The sequence below is a fragment of the Lissotriton vulgaris genome, chromosome 8 (genome assembly GCF_964263255.1).
Source record: "Lissotriton vulgaris chromosome 8, aLisVul1.2, whole genome shotgun sequence".
Classification (NCBI taxonomy): domain Eukaryota; kingdom Metazoa; phylum Chordata; class Amphibia; order Caudata; family Salamandridae; genus Lissotriton; species Lissotriton vulgaris.
Genome location: NC_141696.1, coordinates 479,026,233 through 479,047,475, shown reverse-complemented (window position 1 = coordinate 479,047,475; position 21,243 = coordinate 479,026,233).

Genomic DNA, 21,243 nt, shown 5'->3' with positions numbered 1-21,243 from the left:
TATGGGTTGTTAGTGATAAAGTCTGCCTCAACCAATTTCAATAGGAACGTGTTGCAGTAGCAGTGCTTGGTCATGCATTGTATTTGACTTGCTTCGAGGCTGTGTTCAAGTACATTTGAACCTGCTTTGTTACGTTCAGGGCTGTAGTAGAATTTGATGTGTTTTTTGAGACTGGCAAATGTCTTACTCTTACGTGGGTATGTCTTTTTTATTAGTATGTCTCTGTCTATCCCTGAGGACTATGTATGAAGGAGTAACTTTGGCATTAGCACTTGTGTACAACTTTAACTTTTATATGTATTATTTGTTGGCCTATAATGGAGAAGTAGACGACAGTGAAACAACCCAGATATGAGGAAGACTAGAATCACTGACCACTCTCCCTCTGGGGAGTGTCCAAGAACTCATTGATAGAAAGTACTTAACTAGTCATGGGAGTGAAAGGGTTGCCTTGTTGCTCCTCGTCAAGTCGTACTGAAGCACAAGATATTAGAGTTTACTCAGAATTGGAGGAACATTGTGTAGTAATCTACTTTCAATATGCAGTCTGATTGGAGAGGAAGGTGTCTCCAGAACTGGAAAACATGCATAAGAAGCAGATTACTACATATATGTTCAGAGTATTAAGTGAAGTCCAATGTAAAGTCCCTAGGTCCTCTTTTTCCAGAATCAGTTGAGTCCCACAGATGGACTCAGCAATTCACTGAGGTCGTCCCTTAACTCATTTGAGTGTGGGTGTCTCTTCCATATGCCACACGTTCCACCTGGCATAACGTTAGCATGGACCCAACACCTGCCTTTGCCCGGAGTCCTTCAATTTGTACCAGAGCAGTACTAGGTGATGTGATTTGAGTGAGTAAATTGTGCCACATCTGCTGGTGAATTCTCTATGCTGATGACACCTCTCCTTTTTCGAATATGTGGTGGATCTCCCCCATTATGCCTGTGTGTTTTATTTTTTCTGTTTCCTTGTTCTTCTTATTTCCTATTTGTATACTGTTAGTCCTGGCATATTTTGGCATGGTTTCCCCTGTCTTTTTGCCTCTGACCCCCTGTTTTTGCATGTGCTGCATTTCGTTTTTGCTGGGGTTAGGACTCTGGGCACCTTACCACTGCTAACCAGTGAAAAATTGCAAGTGCTCACTGTCTAAAATGTAATGGTATTTGGTTTCTCCATGATTGGCATATTTGATTTACTAATAGGACCTGTAAATCAAATACTAATAGTGGGCCTGCAGCACTGATTGTGCCAGCCACATTTGTAGCCTTGCAAACATGTCTCAGACCTGCCACTGCAGTGTCTGTGTGTTTAGTTTTAAACTACCATGTTGACCTGGCAAGTGCACCCACTTGCTAGCTCCAAACCTTCCCCTTTATTACATACTAGCAGCCCGTCCCGACAATGTTTGGGTATGAATTGCTGCCGGCCAGTAGTATATTGTTTTGTAGGAATTCGTTTTGATAGCATTTCTTATCTGTGACAGGCCTGTGAAACGCTCCGATTCACAATGCACTGCTGATGCACTTAAGAGTGCGCGTTCAGTAGTGTGTGAACTCGGTTTCAGTTTAATGTTTATTGCTTGATTAATTAAAATCATCACAATACCCCCCTACATAAAATAAGTGAGTTTCATCTACTCAAACAACTAGAAGTATTATATATGCAAATGTACATCTGTTCTCTGTCTCCCATACATTTCAAATGTGTAAAATTCTGTTATTATAAAATCATTCTAAGATTATGTTTGGATCAAGTTATAGCAAAAACTTTAAATTATGTACCAACCAAATTAAAAGTATGGGGATGTGTTACATGCAATTATGATTAAAGATCATCCGCTTGCAATAAGCAGCTGTTGACTAGTCTCATAAACTTGACTCCTCGGCAGTGTGTGAACTCGAGTTTCCCTACTTTATTTTTCCTTGCAATATTATATAGCCCGAACTCGACAACATGGCATGAGCATAATTTGCATTACAGAAGAACACCTTCATTTGTGGTAGGCACAGGGAGACAAAGCGATTTGCCTGGAACCATAGGATGTTGAGCTGTTGCCGAGATTCGAACGTAGCTCCCCAGCTCTAAAGTTCGCAATTCTAGGACTTGTGGCGGGAGGTGTGTCTAAAAGTGTATGTCGTGCTGGCCATCAATGAGAGAGACCTGTGCATTTTTCAAATCGGTGGCGAAAAAATATGAGTATGTTGCTGGAGATGTGGGCCGCCGTGCCACCAATGTACTTACCGGGGGAGGGTAAACACCCATTATTCCGCAACTTCCTTTCCGCATACCATCACTCCGCATACTTTCATTACGAAAGTACCATGACTCCGCAATGCCATAATAACGCATGGCATAACATTTTATATGCTTTTACCACGCATACATTTACAACGCATTCGTTGTAAATGCATGAATGGTAAAAGCATGTTTTTTTTAATGTTTGGATAAGGTAAGTATGGGTATAGGGGTATATGTTTTGGGGTACTGAGGTATATGTTTTGGGGTGTTTGGGTATTTTAAGGGTTCAGATAAAGTTTTGGGTTATGGGGTACAGGGGTAGTTTTAGGGTTTAGGGATAGGTATAGGTTTTGGGGTACAGGGGTATTTTTAGGGTTCAGGGCTAGGTTTGGGTTTTGGGGTATAGGGGTACTTTTAGGGTTATGGGGTAGGTTTGGGTTTTGGGGTACAGGGGTATTTTAAGGGTTCAGGGCTAGGTTTGGGTTTTGGGGTACAGGGGTATTTTTAGGGTTCAGGGCTAGGATTGGGTTTTGGGGTACAGGGGTATTTTAGGGTTCATGGGTAGGTTTGGGTTTTGGGGTACAGGGTTATTTTTATGGTTTAGGGCTAGGTTTGGGTTTTGGGGTACAGGGGTATTTTTAGAGTTCAGAGGAAGGTTTGGGTTTTGGGGTACAGGGGTATTTTAAGGGTTCGGGGCTAGGTTTGGGTTTTGGTGTACAGGGGTATTAGGATTCAGGGGTAGGTGTGGGTTTTGGGGTACAGGGGTATTTTTAGGGTTCAGGGCTAAGTTTGGGGGTACAGGGGTATTTTTAGGGTTCAGGGGTAGGTTTGGGTTTTTTATGGTACAGGGGTATTTTAAGGGTTCAGGGCTAGGTTTGGGTTTTGGGGTACAGGGGTATTTTAGGGTTCAAGGGTAGGTTTGAGTTTTGGGGTACAGGGGTATTTTTAGGGTTCAGGGCTAGGTTTTGGTTTTGAGGTACAGGGGTATTATTAGGGTTCAGGTGTAGGTTTGGGTTTTGAGGTGCAGGGGTATTTATAGGGTTCAGGGCTAGGTTTGGGTTTTGGGGTACAGGGGTATTTTTAGGGTTTAGGGATAGGTTTGGGTTTTGGGGTACAGGGTATATTTATAGGGCTAAGCTGGATTAGTGTTTAAGGGTGTTGGGGTGTTTTAAGGAGTAAGGGTGGGTTTTGATTATGGGGTGCAGGGGTATTTAAAGGGAGCAGGGTGGACACCCGGAGCTGGAATGTACAGAACCTGGGAAGAAAAAACAATGAAATTTTGGGCACAATACTCGCTTTTTTTTCCGTAATCCCGAGCCCGCACACACCCATGCCCCCAGCACACGCCCACAGCACACTATATGAGACATGACATGAAGGGCAGAACGTACCACATGCCCCCAGCATTTGTCACGCCCACAGCACAACGCAGACACGCCCATAAGGGACTACTTTGCTGGCACTGTTCTTTTACCTTTTAAATGTATATGGTGGGCGTCTGCATAGCCTATGTCCTTCTGCTGCAACTGCCCTTTCCAACGCTGTATTGGGTGTTGTGATTGGTGCTGTGGTTCCTGAGATTACCCGCCTCAAAGGTTTGGTCTCTCTCTTTATTATATTAGTATAGATAAGGCACCTCTAAGGTAGGCTCAAGGTAGCACCATGGGAAGGGTGCAGTGTATTTAAAAGGTAGGACATGTATTGTTGTGGTTTACATGTGCTGGTAATGAAAAACTGCTAAATTTATTTTTCACTACAGCAAGCCCTATCTCTCCCATAAGTTAGCATTGGAGCTCGCTTGTAACATTTTACAAGTATATCGTCCAATTAGGAGCTGATAGAAAATTGGAGTTTGGTATCTCTGGACTCACACTTTAAAAATACATCTTTTAGTGGTTTTTTTTAAATTGCAGGTCTAAAAATGCCACCTGTAGAAAGATGATTCAGAACAGGGGGTGGTGATGAACAGAGTGTCTGAATTAAGCAGACCACACTTACCCAGTCAAAAGATCAGGGCTTGATCCATCACCGTTATTTATCTCACTGCACCATCCCAGCTCAGAACCTGGCTATATGCAAATCAGTCTGTCCCTGACCCAGTGCATCATGGGAACAGGGCAGACTAAACTACCAAGCCAATTCTTCACTAGAAAGGAGACAAGCTACCGGGGACCGGTTTCTGGCATTTCAGCCGTCTTCGGATCGGCTTGCTTGAATCCTGAAGGTGCAGTGAGAAAGGGACTCATGTCTGAGTATACCCTGCCACACCTATAGTGGCCAAAAACGATTCAGAAAAGGGGGTGGTGATGAACAGAGTGTCTGAATTAAGCAGACCACTCTTACCCAGTCCAAAGATCAGGGCTTGATCCATCACCGTTATTTATCTCACTGCACCATCCCAGCTCAGAACCTGGCTATATGCAAATCAGTCTGTCCCTGGCCCAGTGCATCATGGGAACAGGGCAGACTAAACTACCAAGCCAATTCTTCACCAGAAAGGAGACAAGCTACCGGGGACCGGTTTCTGGCATTTCAGCCGTCTTGCTCATTGCACCATCAGGATTCAAGCAAGCCGGGCCGAAGACGGCTGAAATGCCATAAACCGGTCCCCGGATGCTTGTTTCCTTCCCAGTATAAGAATTGGCTTGGTAGTCTGGTCTGCCCTGTTCCCATGATGCACTGGGCCAGGGACAGACTAATTTGCATGTAGCCAGGTTCTGAGCTGGGATGGTGCAGTGAGCTAAAAAACGGTGATGGATCAAGCCCTGATCTTTGGACTGGGTAAGAGTGGTCTGCTTAATTCAGACACTCTGTTTATCACCACCCCCTTTTCTGAATCACCTTTAGAAAGATGGCATTTTCTTACTTTAACCGTTCTGGGCCCCTGCCTCTCTCTGAACACATGTCTGGGTCAGGATGACAGTTGGGCTGTTTGTGCATTCACTCTAGACAGTCACACAAAGCTCATCACCAGGCTGACGGGTCTCACTGGGCTAGAGTGGTGGGAGGAGTTGACACTGACACCTGAATAGGGCTGTGCCTCTCCTCACACAAAGAAGTCTCCACCCCCTGTAGTGTGTCTGGGGTCAGCGCAGGGATGAGTAGGGTCTTGTGCACTGCAAAGACTTTTCATTGAAGTTTGCCTACTTCAAAGGCTGAAATGGGTATAAGCATTGGACCTCTGACACCAAATACTGAGAACACTTCTGGGCTGAGGACATTCTGCCAGGAAGAAGAGCTGTATTACTGTTAGGTGGAACTGACACTTTAAAAACAAATATATGTTTTATTGAGTTTAAAGACAAACAATAAAGAAAACTAGATAGTCGATAGTATGATATGAAACTTATAGACTTTTCAATACAGATTCGGTTTGCACAAGTCAAGAAATACATAATATGGAAGTCTGGCATGCACATAGAATGTGAACAATCATAAATAAGCTAAGTTTCATCGTAGTCATGTATACCACTGCTAGACTGTCAAAACGATGGGCTGAACTTAGTACTGGGGAAAGGGAGCTTTTCCAAGGGTGAGCACAGTGGGATTGATTTTATCCATTGTAGGAAAAAGATGAGAGCGACACAGGAGGGATCCACTTTGTTATGTTGAAGCTGTGCAACAAATGATAATTGTGTGTTGGGTGGGGGAGTTCGAATAGAACTGCATTTAGCAGCTGTCGTTGGGTCACTATGGGGGGATGTATATATTTCTAGTATGTTAAACAAACTCTGAGAAAAGAGTGGCCTATTGGGGAGATACAGGTCTTTTGCACCAACCTTGCACCGCTTCATAACGTAGGGCATCTTTCTCTACCGCGCCCCATCTATGAATCACTCCATGCCAGGCCGCTAGAGGGGGGGGGGCAGTCAGGGAGCACCACTGCAAAGTAGGAGTACGCTTTGAGAGGAGAAGTCCCAGGAAGGCAACGCATGTGCCTACATTGTGGAGTTTGCGGCACTTGAAAATACCCAGTGAGCATGCCTCCCATATGTGGATATCTGGGAGCTCTGTGACTTGACAGAGGATATTGTGTACCTTCTCCCAGTGTTGGTGTAAGGATGGGCAGGACTAAAGCATATACTGTAGATCAGTGCCCTAACGTCTAGGACAGCCAGCGTTTTTCAGGGGCAAACAATCAGTTTATTTGAGCCAGAGTGAGGTATGCGCATGTAACATTAAGAGTTGTAGATTCTTGAAGTGAGAGTTGCGGGATACATGACACGGGAGCTGTAAAGCTATTTCCCACACCTTATTGTGTAGCGCGTCTCTAAATTCCTCCTACCATTATGTTGGAGCTTGTAGATGGAAGGCATGGTCAGCTCACGTAGGGCTTTATAGAGCCAAGTAATTAAATGATTACCAGCCTCCTTGTTAAAATCATCTGCAGTACAGTGTGATTAATGTGTTCAGTCAACATTGCGTTCCTCAGGGTGTTGTAACTGTGAATAGGTCAGCGGTGTAGAAGAAACTGCCCTGGGGTAAACCATACTCTGTTACTAACTGATCGAATGAGAGAATTTGACTGTCCTGGTAAAGGTCTCCCGCTGTGTGGAGCGAGCATTCTATCTAAGGGGCCAGGTCAAGTCTTGTGTAGAACCCAGGAAATTTAGGAAGTCCAATCATGGGTAGCGCTGGGTCTGGTGGGACTGCCACTCTGCTGTTTGCCTTGCTGTGTTGGCTTGCTGCTTGCTACTACTGTCCTGGGATTGAAAGGACTGTACTTTGCTTTCTACATCCTCCTTCCAGGGTTCTCCAAGGGCTTGAGTTCAGCTTGCCTCCTGTTAAGAAATCTCAGGGCCATCAAGACTTCACTTGCAATCGCCTGGACTCTGTTTCTGTGAGTCCCACTCTGCCAAGTGGTGCCATATCCAGTCCCTGGGCCCTTGAAAGTGAATTCTGGTGATACAAAGAAGAAAATCTATGCGACTCCAAGCGTCGTTCAGAACTGGCGCACCATCACTGAAACTCGAAGCATAGCCGCTTCCTGCACCGGAGCGTGATCCCCACTTGACGCAATGACCACTCCATACAACGCAAGCCCCAGCTTTTAGTCGTAGCACATCCGAAGAACCACAGCTGCATGAGTCACGACCACCATATCACCTAAATCAGGGATGCATTGCCCGACTCTGACACAGTGCCTGCTTCAATGCTGTGGAATCGAAGCAGCGCGCTTTGACTTTTGAGCGTATCTTTCCTGGGTGTTGAATTCTTTACTGACACCACGCCACAGTGAGGAACCGAGGTATTGTGCCTGCAAACAATGCTTCACCTCTCCTACCTAGCAGTAAGGAACCGACACATCACCTGCTTTTTCATCTCTTCACCTCCTCTGTGCCTAGCATCGTCTTTGATTTTTTTAAACATCTAAGGTGCTTTGTCCTGATCAAGCGCACCATTGATTTTTAAGAACTACAACTTTATTTAATCTTTAAAAATTCGTACCTTGACTTGTGTATGTTGGATTTTTGTCGTTTTGGTGTCTTGTTTTATTCAGATAAATATTAGCGACTTTTCTAAACTGGATGGAGATCTTTTGTAGTGTTTTCACTGTGCTACTGTGTGTTTGTTTGTACACATACTTTGCACATTGCCTCTGAGATAAGCCTGATTGCTCGTGCCAAGCTACCAATGTCGTGAGAATGGAATATCTTAGATGTTTTACTTACCCTGACTTGAGTGAGAGTCCTGACTTGGACAGGGTGCAAACCACTCCCAACTAGAGACCCCATTTCTAAAATATACACATTGGTTTCCACCTGTTTATATTCTTTCATTTTCACTTCGTGGCCTTCCAAATCCCCTCAGATGCAGCTGTCCCTTATAGCAGGGCAAAATGTTGGAAAATGGTCACCCTTCTGATACTTTAACAGGGTTAAATCTATCTAGACTCACTGTATGGTTCACTGAGAGTCATAAGTCCCTCAGCTCACCAGTACCAGTTTTGGATATATACAGTGCCTACATTTGGTGACCGATATTTCACTTACCAACATGGGCAATGATGGGATTTCCACTGCAAAGTTCCTTTTCCATAACGGAGACAGCCACGTTGATGAAGTCACATTTGTTGCCATAGTTGCGAATTGTAAATGCAGCAGATTATTGTTATTGTTATTGTTAATTGAGATTTATATAGCGCTACATCACCGCCAGGTCTCTTAGCGCTCAGAACATGGGGGGGGAGACGGCTTGCTACATGGGTGGTAAAAGGAAATAGATCTAAAGAGAGTTACTCTGCATTTAATACTTATCTAAAGAGGACAGTTTTGAGCAGTTTCCGAAAGTGGAGCAAGTTGGGTTCTTTACGAAGCTGGTCAGGTAACTTGTTCCAGATCTGAGGAACCAGTATTGTAAAAGATCTCCCACTTATTGAGGAAAGTTTGCATCGCGGGCATGACAGAAATTGTGCCTCGGAGGATCGCAATGAGCGTCCCGGAGTATAAACCTCCAGGCGTTCTTTCATGTAGACAGGGCCTAGGCCATATATAGCTTTGTGAGCTATGCAGAGGCTCTTAAATTTCATTATATACCTCCAGTGTGAGGCAATACCTAAACGCTCCACAAGGATGGACAGAAATTCTGCCTTGTATCAGACCCCCCAGCATTTCGCGTAATAGCTGCCTGCTTCCTCTTGCCACATTAGGAATTACAGAAGTGAAAATACAATGTACACATTCAGAGCTTGTACAGCTCGCAAGTAGTGCTTCATTGGCAAACTCTGTAAAGTGGCGCTAATGTGTTTGGGTGTGAATCAAACCAATTTGCCCACTTTGCGGCTACTTTGTCTTGTGTCCTGTGGCAGCACTTTGAAAGGGAAGACAACAGTTTTTGCAATGTGTGTTCCTTTCTTTTTTGGATCCATAACACAGGGGAACAATTGAAGGAAAGGAGAGGAAAAAGAGGGCAAGTGCAGTTTTTGAAGTCACGGTTTTTGTCAGGTGTGGAGTTGCGAGATAGAGACAGAATGAAGGGGAAAGAGAGAGAGATGGAGCGAGAGAGGGAGCAAGAGGAGAGAAGGGGAGAGACAAGGCAAACATAAGGCGCAAGCCACTGCCTCTGGCCTCTTTTTCAGACAAATATAGCTAGATGCTTCATCTGTCAGGGCAGAGGTCCCTCTGTGAATATGCGTACATCTTAAAACTTGAACTGCAGAGGCTTCTGTCTGTCAGGTTTGAAGAGCATTGATTTGGCTGCATGCCTTAGTCCCAATGCTGTTGAAAGAAAGACAAGAAAATGAAAGTAGCGCTTCACTGGAAACTTTGTAATGTGATGCAAATGTGTTTGAGTATGGCTAAAACCAACCTGACCACTTTGCAGCCACTTTGTTTTGTTTGAATTTTTTTTTCTTCCTTTTGTTTTTCTGTCCTGAGGCTGCATTTTGGAAGGGAAAAAAAGTCTGGAATGGGTGAGATTTTCAGCAGTGTGTTTTTTTTTACTTTTTTGGGTCCTATTCTCAGGGGAACAAAAGAAGGAAAGGAGAGGAAAAAGAGGGTAAGTGCCATTTCTTGAGGTCACAGTTTTCAGCAGCGGAGGAGAAGTGAGATTGAGACAGAATGAGGGGCGAGAAAGAGAGAGAAAGTGAGAGAGTGTGGAGAGAGGGGGAAGAGGGAGCAAGAGAGAGAGAAAGAGCCTCCAGCGGCCTCAGTGCCAAAAGTAAAATATAATTACAATGTTATCAACGTCCCTCAAGCTCTGTTAGATAGGTTTTTAGGATAGGATAGGATATGTGTTTATAAAGCGCTCGAATGCCGTGGTGTCTTGGTGCTGGTGTATGTGGAAGTGGTCCAGTCTACGTTACAAAAGCTATGTTGAAGCAAACAGCCAGGTTTTCAGATCTTTCCTAAAAGATTGTCGGTTTGGCTGAAATCTCATGGCTGTAGGCATTTTATTCCACAGTTTTGCTGCACAGTTTGAGAAAGTTCTTCCACCCCATCTCACTCTCCTAATCTTATTTATCTGGAGAAGGCCCAACTTACTGGATCGTAGGGCACGTTTGGGAACGGAACAGAACATGGGGCGAGAGGCCTATTTAAGCCCATATGAAGCAGCTGGAAGGATTGACAAAGCAGGACCTCTTGGAAGACTCCCACAGAACCAAGTCATGGCAAGCAGACACTGCAGCAACCGAGGAAGGTGCACAGTAAGGGGCTTAATGGGAAGGAAGCTATATAACCGAATAAGGATCTGTAACGCAAAATTTAAATTCACTCATGGAACTGTGCATTCACCCATGGAACTGTGAGTGCTGATTTCTCCCTGGAGTCTGGGTTTCCATAGTGCGCTTACCACTGTTGACTAACTTCTTTTAGGTCTGGGTTCATGTTACACCATCGGCTGTCAGACAGTGTTGTGTATTTTTTTTCCTAGGTGGTTGAAGATTAGCATGCTTGAGCAAAGCCTAAGGATGGAGTCCTTGGGGTGTGAATAAGTGACTGGAAGCAAGCAAAGGAACATGTGTCTATAAAAGGCGAGAGTGAAGCCGTAGAGACAATGTGTGATCTTGGCCAAGAATCCATAACAAACAAAACCAGCAAGAGGAGGGCAGTTTACTATGCACATGTGGAGTCAGGGCCATAAGAATGGAGGGAAAGACCATAACCGAAACAGAAGATGGACTACTGACAAGACGTCCGTTGAAATTAAAATATTCTGCACATTCTGTGACTTAAAAACACCCATTGGCGGGAAATCAGTGTATTATCTAGCACTTTCTGTGTGTTTTGGTACACTCAATACACGAAATCCGTGAATTAACCTGCATGTGTGAGAAGGCGGGCAAAAACTGAGCTGGAGCGCAAGAAATCAAAGGGGGCCTAACTTCAACCAGCAACAACAAGGAGGAACCGATAATGGGGATGAAGAATAAAGGGAGGGGGGATGCACTTTGAAGGGAGCAGCAAGAAGTGGGTGTTGTTTTAAAGACACTTTTTTGTTCAGGCAGGAAGGTACATTTTCAGAAAAACATGTATTTCAAATTATTAAAAGAAGAAAATACACTTTTGTATTTTCATCTATTCGGCCATGTGTGTAGATGTGAAGTGGCACACGCAAAGTGCTTTTTGAACATGAACAGGTTTTTATTTGACACGTCATTTGTGACACTTGTATTTTTTTACCATTAGAAATTCACATTTTGAGGACTTGTATATCTGTCTTTACAGTAATAAGCGCAGCCGGTATGCAAAATATTGCTGGGGAAAAATTATTAAACTTGCTGAATGTGTCACACTTGTCCTGTGTCACAGCCACACAACCCCCCTATTGCACATCTTCATGCGCAACTATTGTAATCACCCAGTGATCCTGAGCTGAACATCCTCCTCTGATGAAAGAAATCTAGTGGCCATCTCATGCACAACGATCAGTGCTCCCTCCAGTGGACTGTGCTCTTTTATGATAGCTGGGCTTCATTAAAATGGATGGCGTTGGCCTGATGATCTATATGTGCATTTTTGTACCTGTTTACATGTTTTATACAAGAGCCATACCTACTTGCTTTGTCAGTGACTGTTTCACTAAGCAATTACGATTTCCCTCAACCAGTCTGTTACATTTCAAAACGTGGTGTCCTACAACAGATGGCTCTGGGGCTTGGTACTGCTAGCCCCAAATCATCACAATGCCACAGAAAACAGGATGACTAGGAACCCTGTGCTACTGTGCTTGGCTTAACCTATGATCCAGAATGTTATCTCAAATGAGAATATAGCAACTAAGCCCTCTCAGACACTTTAAACATGCCCATTTCAAAGTGGAATACACTGCTAAAACAGTTTCCATTGATTTAAGGCTGAAAATGAATGTTTACAAGTAAAATAAAGTGCTGCAATAATGCTGCAAAATGTCCAAATCTATCCCTCAATCTCCTGGGGGTGAGGTCTGTTCTATACACTCCATCAGGCGACTAGAGTGTTGAACAGAAATTAAAAGACAGAAGTAGGAAGACATACATGTTCAAAAGCAGCCTGGATAATACAAAACAACAGCCACTTGCAATGTTAACCGAATCATCAGCGCTGCATCTTTCGAAGATTTTTTCTTTCGTACCTCGTATTTCAGTTGACTGCATTGGAACCCCTAATGGTGGGAGGCCTTTCCTAATCTCCTATTCCACTTCTTCCCTGCCTTCTGTGGTGGTTACTGGCTTACACATTTTGTGCAATCAGCAAATAAAACCACAAAGCTGTGAGGAAAGCAGTGCTGTACTCCTCGCTTCTCTGACAGGCAGGCAGGTCAATGCACATCTCCCACCTCGCCCAGTTTCCTGGTGAAGATGGGTAAGGAGACTTTGGTTAGTAGATGCCTCCCTATTACTCCACCCTGCATCCCCCCAGTGGCACTGGCGTAACGAAAATTGAGGGGGCCTCCCTGCACCGTACTTAGGGGGTCCCCCTCCGGGCTCAATCAGGAGCTCTCCCGGCCAGATTTCAGTGCCGAAGGGGTCCCTTGGAGCTAGGGCCCCCCCGCACCGTGTGGGCTGCGGGGGCCTGTGTTACGCCCCTGCCCAGTGGCGTAGTTGGGGGGGAGGCTGTGCCCGGCCCCGAGACCATGTCGGCCATCTGCCACCAACCCCATCCCTTGCCCTTACCTGCACCCGTATATATTCTAACAAGGACAACCCCTTCTATGCCCAAGGGGGCCAGGGCCATTATGCTTTATATACAAAACTATGTCCACCATGGGACTCTTTTCAGAAAAAAATGGCTACCCTCTTACATAATTTTGGGGGAAGCCCACCATCCAATGTATTATTTAAAAAACCAGGTGGTGCCTACACTCTGGTGATCTATTATACAGACATGAGTGCAAACAACAATTCACAAAATCTTTGTAGCGGGAGACTGACAAGAAGGTTTCTGTAGAAATTATTTGTATTATTTCAACAACGTTCTATATGCAGATAATATTCTAATGAAGAGTGCAAGTGCAGGTGACGCGGTGCTCAAGTGTGACAAACATGTATCGAAATATACACATAAGAAACAAGATATAAAAGTGCACTGGTTGTGTATATACAAAGCAATTACATGGGTATATCCCATTACAACATGTGAGGCAATCATTGCTCTAGGGAACCAAGTGAAAACATTTACTGACGTTTCGACCCCTATGCAATCACGGGGTCTCCTCAGGACAAAAGGCCGTCTGACTAACAACCAGGAGATATCCATCCTTTAGTAAGGATGTAGTCGGGTATAGGGATGCGTCTGGAAATCTAGCTCTATCATTCCAGAAAAAATTATTTTAGCTAGGGTATACCTCACGCAGTCTGTATTTATTTCTGCTCTATATACACCAATTGTACCCTCAATTTCAAGTCCTTTTTAAATGGAACCCGGACGTCGTTGGTTACATAAATTGCAACAATCAGATTGTTCCCCATCAGATATGGGGAACAGTGCAGGCTCTACGATGAAGCACTTGAGGACATCATTCACGTGCTGTGTCTCTGCAAAGCCACCCTAGATGACAACGGATAATCCTAAGCAAAGAGTTCATCAAGAGAGTGATAAAATCATGTAGAGAGGCGGTGGTGGCATGTTTCAAGCCTACAGACTTCAGACTGAAGGGTGCACTGCTAACATTTCTCAGGATAGTGGAGAAAAGGGTAATGACTGTAGAACGCAAAGGAGCAGATAAGGTCTAACTAGCAAGATGTGGCATAGCTATTGGTGCACTACAGGCAAACCATTAGAGAAGACATGTGGGGTCAGTATAGAGCTCTGGCACAAACTGGCACTTTCGCACTGTGGTGGTAGAATTTGTGATGAAGTAAGGAGCCCTAACAAGTAGCCGCCAGGGCGACTAGAATAGCTTTGGCACATTTCTGCACTTCTTCCTAATGGTCTCAAGAAGACACAACACTCTTTGGGAGATGATCAGAGGCACTAATGCACTTTAGTCAATCCCTCCACCTTGAATGGCTCCCTCAAAGGCAGAGTATGTTAGGTCCCTTCTCCGTTATTACAAGAACTAACTCACACAGTCTGTGTAACCACTTGCCACCCACTCCCTTATATCTCAGTATTTGGGCTTAGGTGAATGGTCAGGAAGGTTTGTTATAAATTGTTGGTTCTGTTTGGCTCTAATTCCGTGTAAAATGGCATGCTAAGCATTCCGAATTTAGTATTATAGGAATTGAATTTTTAATTGAAAACTCGCCCTCTGTTTTTATTCCCGTTTTAATAATGAATAAACGGAAGACTGTAGAAGTTTTAACATTGAACAAGATACATTTTATCGATTCATTAATTATTTGTATTGCAATGGTTTTAATTAACTACGCAAATAAATTAGTCTTGAAACTAGTCTTGAACATCCCATACAATAGTTAATATGGGGTAATGATTTATAATTGTAATTGGTCAATGTTGGAAATGGCAATACTTCAAATATATAATATCTGGAAATTATTATTTCTTCCTCTGTAAGTAGAACTGAAAATGCATTGCAGCAGGTAACACCAATAGGGAATATGCCTTCCAGTAATTAAAATACGACACTTAATATTCCTTCTGTAACTTACTATCCAGTAGTGAATATTTCTTTCAATTCTTCTTCTCAGTAGATTATATTCCTTCCAGTTAGTAGTATCCTGTGCTTTGCAAGAAATGCTATGTGATTCTAAATATCTCTTCTACTACTTTATATCTGATACTCTCTGTTCCAGTCAGTGCTTATTTCTTTTCATCTTTAAGATATTGGATGTTAGAGAATGCATACTGTCACTCCCATTTTGTTTACCATCTGTAAATCTGTAAAACCCCTTTTAAATCTGTATATTCCTTACAAAAGTGAATTTTTTAAACCTATCTAGATGAAGCATGATGTTGTTTTCTGCATTCTTCTGAATGCGGCTAGGCAAAATGTTCTTATCGATTACGAGAATATTTGTGACTAAACAACTTTTTCTGGGATGTCATACGTTGATGATTGTTGTCTATTTCAGTGGTTTTATTTCCCACAATTGACATCTTTCTTACTTTCCACCAAACCAGAAAAAGTGTGTAGGCTGAAGTGATTCTGAAGAAAGCTTTGCCGATGGTGATGAGCAAAAACGTAGTTTGCAGATGAGTTAAATAATCTAGAATACATACTCTTGACTTCAAGCGTTTATACTGAACCTTCCACAGTACAGGTCCTTTATATCCATCGTTACTGTACTGTGCCTTGTCCATGGTCCCCTCAGTGACAGCCACAGTACATAGCAGTATTTTGGATTATCTATGCTAAATTCTACTCCATGATCTGTTGCCTGATTTAGAGTACTTTGCTACTGGATGATTCTCTGATTTCTAGAGGAACGGCCACACATGTGTAGAAGGATCCACTGGTGGAATTTCCTCCACTATGGGGAAGGATAAGCGAGTAAATTCCAGAAGTGAATTCTTCTGTAGATTTAGCACTTCTCCCAGAAATCCGAGGATTTGCCAGCTCTTAACCAGACCCTTGTTTTTAGGTTTGATGGCATGATTAGAGGTCCACTGTGTGACAAGTACTAGATCCGGGGGCACAGACAGGTTTTCTTTTTACTCAACATCATATCACAGAAGGATTGAATGAGAATCATGTACGTCACGAAAATCCACTTTGTTCCCTGACTGTACGATTTTGTGGGACCACCTGGGCATCTTAAATCAAGCAGGATGAGGAGAGCCCAACGGTCTTGGCAGAACACCAGTGGTGATTGATGTCCCAGCAGTCCTTGAAAGCCTTTGACCTATACATGTATGCAGCATTTAAAAGGCCCTTCAAGGGGATTATGACCATGAATACTTTAACTATGATTGATTGTAAGCTAGGGGTTTCACAGAAAATATTTTTATGAGACTCTCAACTTGATGGCTTGTTACCTTTAGGCCACTTTGAAACCCCATTGCATACCCAATGGGCTTTCTGCAGTCTAAAGTTGCATGACAAGAAATTTTAGCTGCTAATACAAGCAGGTCACTGGCATAAAACCTTTGAATACTAAGAACCGTGGACCATGCGCACTTTTGGGGTTTTAATCAAGGATGTTTTTGGGGAAGTGCAGCTCTTCCTTTGAATGACTTATTCTATTTCAGAATACTAAGATTAGTCCCATATTAAGTCAGGATGCTAAATTATAAATGACTGTCAAGAAGAGACTTGTATGAGGTTAGGTCAAGACTTTTGTAGGGTCAGCAATATAACAGTTTCATCAATAACAGGCGATGGGTGTCAACAGCGATCAATCCAACTGGTTTGAGTGGCATAGCTAGAGTTTTTGCCACCCAGGGGAATCCCTGAGTTTGCTGCTCAGTGCAGGTCAAAGATGTGGGAGGTGTTGGCGACAGACGATGAAGGGTGGGAGGGTACTGGCGACAGAAGCCAAGCAGGGCGGGCGTTCTGGCGACAGAAGATGACGAGCAGAGGGGTAGCGACCGATGACAACGAGGGAGAATAACATTTTTTTTTTACGAAAACGTACCTTGCGCTCGCCACCGCTCACAAAAACAGTGCCACATAGGGCAACCCCCCCAATTCCCCCCCCCCCCCCCCCCCCCCCGCCTTCCTCTCTCAGCTATGCCACTGACTGGTTGTGAAATAACATTCTCAGTGATCACAGAAGGGGGGTGTGGCTTAGTAAATGAAAAAAAAAATCCCCTGCCCAAAGGTACAGAATGATTATACCTATGTGATCAAGCAAGAATAGTCTATGTCTTGGGTGTTATTCATCAGTAACGCTCAAAGGCACGACCTCTTGAGGCAACCATGTATGCCAAACGTTACAGAAGGAGAGCTTGTGCGCGAGCTCTAATGACACCAGATGCTAAGTTCATTGTGTGCAGTACACATTCACACAAGCAATATTTAACAATATTTTTGAAACACAGTACGACAGCGGCTTGGAGTTGCTGGAGGCTGCCTGCCAGTTACAACCGTCTCTTAAATAAATCATTTCCCTGGTAATGAGTAATGCAGAGAAATGTAGCCACAATGGCTTTTGGCACAGAACAGATGTCGTGGGCTGCCTTTAGCCTCTACACTTGTATTGAGTGTTTTTTTATAGTTTATTTTCCGTCTGTGATAGAGAAAAATGATAATGGACTCGTCTGTCCCAATACCCAAAAGTGCATTTTTGTTAGACTTGTATTCACATCAATGTCCATAGTTGTTAGCCACGAGTTTGCGTTATGCAGACAGTTTGGCATAGGCATGTATTAGGCCGGACAGACTAGACTACGATTTCTATGTGAAACAAGTGTAGAAATGCAACAGTGAAAGCTCCTTGCAAAAATATGATTGCATAACACATTCGTATATTGTCAGTTTGTTCGTTTTGAGACACTTGTTTGGAGAAGAAACATGGCGTTCTAGACATACCATAACTTTCTGTCATTATCACAGACTTTGAAAGGTGTAGAATTTAAAAATCATTCCACATAAACTATGTGACAGTGTTTCCACCACCAATGGTCTGCTGGAAATCAAGTGTAAAAAATGTTTTTCGAGTTTGGGCTAGGCACTGCATGTACCACACATATTTACGCATTTCTTGTACCTTATTACCTCATCCTATGGTAATATGTACACAATTTCTTTTTTCTCATGTGGGTATTACCATAGGGCCTCAGTGGTCGCAGCCGCCTATCTAAAGTGGTAGGGCGGCTATGGGGTAGGAGGGGTTGGGGAATCAAATAAAAATAAAAAAGACTTACCTTCCGCTCTGCTCCTGCTGATGCTGCCGGACGTCTCGTTGCTCCTCCCGTCCGGATTAGAAATGGGTGGGCCTCAAAGCACAGGTATCCCACCCGATCCAGACGCTGCTCTCATTCTATACCTAGCAAGAAAGCAGCACCAGGATTGGTCTGAGCAGCCTTGTTTTCTGCTCGGACAGTGCCTGGGAACCTCTGGCTTTTCTGCAGCACAGCTGAGTTGGAGAAACATAAGAGCGCATGTCTGTTTTGCTTGCCTAAGACAGACGGCCAAACTGACATGTGCACTTATAAGTGCACCCTACTAATCCTCCCTGCCATGCCGGGCCCGCACTGTCCTATACTCATTGGTCGACACAGACAGAGATAAATACAAAAATAATTGCATTATTATCATTTTATTTACGTCTGCGGGCTCTGGGCAGTGGGGCGACGCTCCTCCGCCATTACGGAGGAGCCGCACCTGAGGACTCTTTATGAGACTGTCGGACAACTCACAGTCAAATCACTGCATAATGCATAATGACTATCTGGATAACATTACTTATGTTGTTGTTAAAGGATCCTAATACGTGAATATCTTACATCCTATGCCAATCAAAGAAAAAATATATAAATACTTGCATCAGCTTTCTGGGAGCAATTCGACTGAATGGTTGAGTTGGTGTTGGTTGTGGTTCATCCCAAATGAGTTCTGTTGGCTGCAGTGTCTTTGCTTGATAGGCGAGAAAGGGCAACTAGGCTGAGGTGAAACTGAAAGAATAGTGGAGCAGCTCACTCCCCAGTCAGTATTGCGTCAATAAGAATTGAATGTGACACATGGGCTAAGGTGTGATATGTGGTAGAGGATAATTTCCTCTAATGGAGCTTTCTCAGACAATATCTGGAAAGTGCCTCATGAGTTCCAAGTGGGGGCCCGACCTGTAGTCACACTTTCATCAAGGTCTAGGACCCTTCTCGGTAGGGTCCTAGACCTTGAAAGTGTGACTACAGGTCTGGTCCCCACATGGAACTCATGAGACACGTTCCGGATATTGTGGAGCAGAGGATCAAGCTCACCAACCATGGTCTCTGTTCATGCTATTGTTCTTGTTGCAGCTTCTACAATATTTGATGAAAGGTCACATGGCGGCCTTTGGACACTTTCTGATAACCTGCCTGGTCTCCTTGGGCTAATTGGTGATATCCTTCAAGGCAGCACTTCCTATTTGAGGGGATATATATATATGTGACATAAATCAGTATGGCCTCAGGCAGAGCTTCCAGCTTGGTTGCCATCTTGAGAAGACAAGCAACCTCAAGCATCAGCCAAGGAAGCACCAGTTACCCAAGTAGGCACATTTTGATGTTACTCTTCAAATTGTTGGAACAGAGCTCAAACACTGATTTTGGCACTGGATAACCAGCTTGAAATGAATTTTCTCCTGGTAATCCACCTATGGTGAATAAAGTGTGGAAAAGGTAGAACGACCCACAAATCAGACATGCAATAAATGAACAAGGACTGACAAAGCTAATACGTCTGGAATTGGGGAACTGACACTGTGTTTTAAAAATAATTTTTAGTGCAAGTGTATGACATGAAAATAAAAAGGCAAAGGATGCTGGCATTTAACTGTGGCGGTTAACAAGCAATAACATGCAATAACAACTTTAAATAAAATAAAAAAATCATCCAATATAATTTTTACAGAACAGTTTGAGTGTTTCATCTCGTGCAGGTGTAGATGAACAGGTATCGAAACCCTTTTAAGTGTTAATGTACATCACAAGATAATGAGATTTTTATTGGCAAAAACGTGTCTATTGACTTTGAATTACTCTAACCTGAATATACAGTTTAAACACACAAAGATCAATAAAAATGGAAAAAGCATTGGTAAAGTAGAGCATTAGACCACCAGCACTGACACTGAAGTGCACTACTTTTTATGTGGAGGTGCACATGTGAGAGGAAAAGAGTGCGAAGAGGCTGAAGTGAGCTAACCTACTTCCTCATGCTGTGTACTGTTGTGGGTGGAGAGAAAATGTAAATGACACAATATCAGAATAATAAATGAAGAGGGTTGGGTGAAAGTACCAATAAGTATGAATATTAATCATAAAGTTTTAGTAAAATCAAAAGATCTTGGCTAACACCAGACCTAAAAATCTTATACATGGAATGCCTCCCTGGGGCAGAGTAATGCAACACATCAATTTACGCTGGGATGCTTTACTATTGATTTATCATGTCACTCATGGCCGCGAAGGGCTTCATAAATCACAGCTTGAGGGTTGCGTTGCTTTTGCACCACGTTGCATGGTGCAAAATCGACGCAACCCCTTGATAAATATGACCCTTGGTATTCAGGTGGGAAATTGCAGCAACTAAAAGATCTGTAAAAAAGAAATACCGTCTGAGCTCTTGTAAAGTGCATTTTCCTCTCTGGCCTAAACTCCCCTCTTTTTGCCCAGACATATTACTTTCCCACACTCCCCCCTCCCCCGCCCCCCTTTCTCCTGGGCCTGGAGGGGGGCCTGTTTGTCTAGGACTTCCACCCCGTCCAGACAGCCCTGCGATTTACAGTGGGTTTTGATGAAGCTAGCCCTGTTATGGAGTCCCGCTGCTGGAATAGTTGAGCAGACATGTTTTCAAAAGAACCACATCACACTCGGATTCAACTTGATTTAGAGATAGTCTAGCGGGAAAAAACAAGACGAGTGCTACGAAATAAAGCGAGGAGCCAGGCTACGGCCCTAATCCAACGTCCTTCCTGTAAATATGTTTCTCCTAGTCCTGTTTTCTTCCAAGACCTTTGAAGAGAACTTAAATCACAGATGGATTTCTGGTGATATTTTCCTGGCATGTTCATATAATAATTTTATAAATCAATATTCTAAAGGCCTTACAACACGAAGTGTTACTCAGGCACATTGGGTTTACAAAGTGTTTGCGGCTCCTAGCATAAACCTAAATGTGCCAGAGGAGAACCTCCACCAGGGGGTTCCACCATTTAATGGGGTTTCTCCCCATACAAATCAATTCAAGTCCATGTTCTCCACGTGCCTCTGGGGGCGACTCCAACTGGCCAGAGAGGAAGCAGGGGCAATATTTTGTATCGTCAACTAATGGATCTTAGGCTGTGGACTGGTAAGACAGGGCCACCCATGCTCTCCGCGTAAAGACATACAAAACCAAAATAGATTTATGTTTCAGAAGCATGGGCCGTATTTATTACAGAAAGAAAAAAGAAGAACAATGCTTTAAAAATACATTTACAAATGCATATTTTGCTAACCATGATGTCACTCTGAAAAGGAAATCAACGACTAAAA